Here is a 3,314-nt window from a genome sequence, read left to right on the forward strand (position 1 = left end):
CCTGTCCTGGAACTAGCTCTTTTAGACCAGGCTGGTCTCGAACTCACAGAGATCCGCCTGCCTCTGCCTCCCGAGTGCTGGGATTAAAGGCGTGCGCCACCACCGCCCGGCCTAGTGGCGATCTCTTGTTGTGGTGCTAGATGTATGTTTAGAACTAAACCAGCTGCCCCCTCCCCGGTCCACCCGGCTGCCCCCTCTGACCCTGGCCCAGGGACTCCTCACGGGGCAGGGGGAGGCCTAGCAGAGAGTCTGGCACCCTGTGCATGGTTTATGAGCCGAAGTTATTTCCCCCTTTGGTCCCACTGGGAAGCAACAGTATTTAGCGTTCATGGTGATGAGTAGGTTCTGGAGGGTGGGACAGAGTGGATGTTTCTCGCCCCTGTAGTCCTCCCCTCAACCTCTTTCTCCCCTTGTTTCGTCCTCACTGTTAGACTCTGTGCTCTCTTCCCTAGCTGCCTCTCCCAGGATCTTTCTCCTCTGCGGGTAGCTTTTCTTTGTCTTCCTAATACTGAGTGTCTCAGTTATGTCTGCTTCCAAGACTGCCCAGGTCCCCAGATCTGATCTGATGCCCAGTTCAAGGAAGCTGACATGGGAGCTGAGCCAGCCCTGATGTGGAAGGGCACACAGCTTGCAGATGGAGAGCCCGTTTGGTACTTGACACCAGGGAATGGAAATGTAGGCCTTTCTCCTTGGTTCTGAAAGCCTGGCCTGCAGAGGCAGGCTTCTTTTCCCTCTCCCACTCCCCTTCTTTCCTCCCCACATCCTCCTTTAACCACTCTGCATTTCCTGTGGAGCTGGGCTATGTTAACTGTAAGGGCACTGTGGGAACAGAGGACATAGAACTCATTATTGGCACCTGGGAGAAGTGTGGCTGGCCCCAGCCCATAAGGGCTTCTAGGTATCTCAGAGTGACCATTGGGTTCTTGGGAGGAATAGCTGTTCTATTTGAGTATGGCAGAAAGGATAGAGCTTGGAGAGCCAGGTCTGAAGGGGGCGGGGATCAAAAGAGAAGTCAAATAGAAGCCCAATGAGAGGGTAGCTTACCTCTCCAGTCCCACTTGCCCTTGGCTACAGGACAGATTCTGTGGAGATGCTCCCAGGCCCAGTTTAAGCTGCAAGCACAATGTCCTGAATAGGGGTTCCTGGTGGCCAGGGAGGGAAGGAGGACTCTGCCTTTAGATTTTCATTTAGTGAGTTTTGCCCCTCCCTCCTCTTCCATTCAATTATAGGACTTGGTTCCTGGCCTTTTTAAAGTTCTGTTAGAATCTTCTATCCCTTCATGACTGATCTTAGTCCCTGGGACTGTCTCTTCCATGCAGTGGGTAGACATTGCCTGGTCATGGATCCGGCTGTGTGAGGCCTGAGGTGGGTAGGCCTTACCAAGGAGCAGTTGCCTATTTCTCACTTCTTCCAACAGAAACTCACCTGGGCTCGGTGGACTGGAGAACCAGACTGCACTCAGCCATTCCAGGCTGGTTTGCCTTGGTTTCAGGCCACCTTGAACTTTGATCTTCAGCTTCTTGTAGGAGAAGCCAAGTGTCTCTGGAAAGTTCCTTTCCTAGTGACCCCTTAGGCTTAGCTGATTCTTTCCCGTACTGTTTCCTCTCTGGAGAGCAGTTGTCATGGTCCCTGGTATCCTGAGACCCTGGAGCGGGGCCCTTCCTCCCTTTCCCTCCTGACCCCAGACTTCTGGCTCCCTTTCTCCTGGTCCTCCAGTAGTTCGGGGAGGGCTGTGAGCAGCTGCCAGCCTAGCGTTCACTAGCTATTGGATGTCACCTCCGGTCAGTGTCCCGTCCTCCCTGCCGTTCCTCTTTCCATGCCTGGCGCTGACTTGGGAAAGCCTGTTACCAGTGTCTGGCCCAACTGCTCAGGCCCTGGAATGCTGCATCTCCAGGCAACTATGCACTTTCATGAGGGGGGAACCAGGCCGAGAAATGGGGCTGGGCACGGATGGTTTGGTTTGGGTGTGGGAGGAGGGCCCGGTCGGTTCTGGGGATCCTCCTGTCTGTTGCCAGCCAGTGACCTGCTTTTGCATTCTCCTGGTGCCCAATGCCCCTTGTTTCTGAGAGACACAAACTATTCCCTAGCTGGCAGTTGACCTGCCTGAGCCAATGTGTCAATCTGTGGTAACTGGATGAACTATAATAAAGGGATCATTTGACCCTGTCTATGCTGCTGTGTTACTTGTCTTCGTGTGGATTTTAATGAAGCCTTGCTGTGGGATGTGAGGCAGGGGTGTAGGGCTGGGTGGAGTGGATCTGACGCCCCAAACTATATGTGATCCTTTCCTTGAAGCAGCCTTGAGAGGGCCATGAAGTAAACGCCACAACTACCAGTTAAGAAGAAGAAACAGGGGGGCTGGAGAGATGGCTCAGTGGTTAAGAGCATTGCCTGCTCTTCCAAAGGTCCTGAGTTCAATTCCCAGCAACCACATGGTGGCTCACAACCATCTGTAATGAGGTCTGGTGCCCTCTTCTGGCCTGCAGGCATACATGCAGACAGAACACTGTATCTATAATAAATAAATACATAATAAATAAATATTTAAAAAAAAGTAAATCAATCTTAAAAAAAAAAAGAAGAAGAAGAAGAAACAGACGTGGCCTGTAACAGTGAGTGAGGGTAATGGTCCTGACGGTTCATGGCCGGCAATGGTAGGACTGGAACACAGGCCCTCAGCTTCCATGGTGGGTCCGCTGAAGCTAATTCAGCACCTCAGTGAACACGGGTTCTTGAGATCTATAATTGTTGCAGGGTGATAACGACAATTATTCCAGTAGGCCGAGTCTTTGCTAAAGGCGTGCCCCGTTAGGAGTGCTGTCTAGATCCTCTGTGCTGGTCACCCCTCAAGATACCTCTCAAGGAGCTATGATGCGGTAGCACACTCCTTTAATCCCAGTATTGCAGAGGCAGAGGCAGGCAGATTTCTGAGTTCCATAACAGCCAGAGTTACCCCCCCCCCCCCAAAAAAAAATTCTCGAAATGATCACTTCAATGACATGGCTTTCCTGTTTAGAGTTGTGGCTTAGATCTTCCAGCTTCCTCATTTTTAGCCTCTAATTTTCTGTATTCCTGTTTGTCTCAAATGCATAGCTGCCTTTTAGAACAGGTGTGGTAAATAGTATTAAGTGTCTGAATTCTGAACAGGCACACGGGGTTGTTGGCCAATCACACAATTATGTCGGTCCTGGAGCGAGCTCTAGGGAATGTACAAAGTACCGGGCGCTCTAGTGACTACAACTCCCAGAAGGCAGAGAATTAGACTACGACTCCCAGAAGGCTATGCGATCACGTAGCTTTCTCGCGTGCCATTT

This window comes from Microtus oregoni, unplaced genomic scaffold (genome assembly GCF_018167655.1).
Source record: "Microtus oregoni isolate MIOR12 unplaced genomic scaffold, Mior012 000179F_ref0000403, whole genome shotgun sequence".
Classification (NCBI taxonomy): domain Eukaryota; kingdom Metazoa; phylum Chordata; class Mammalia; order Rodentia; family Cricetidae; genus Microtus; species Microtus oregoni.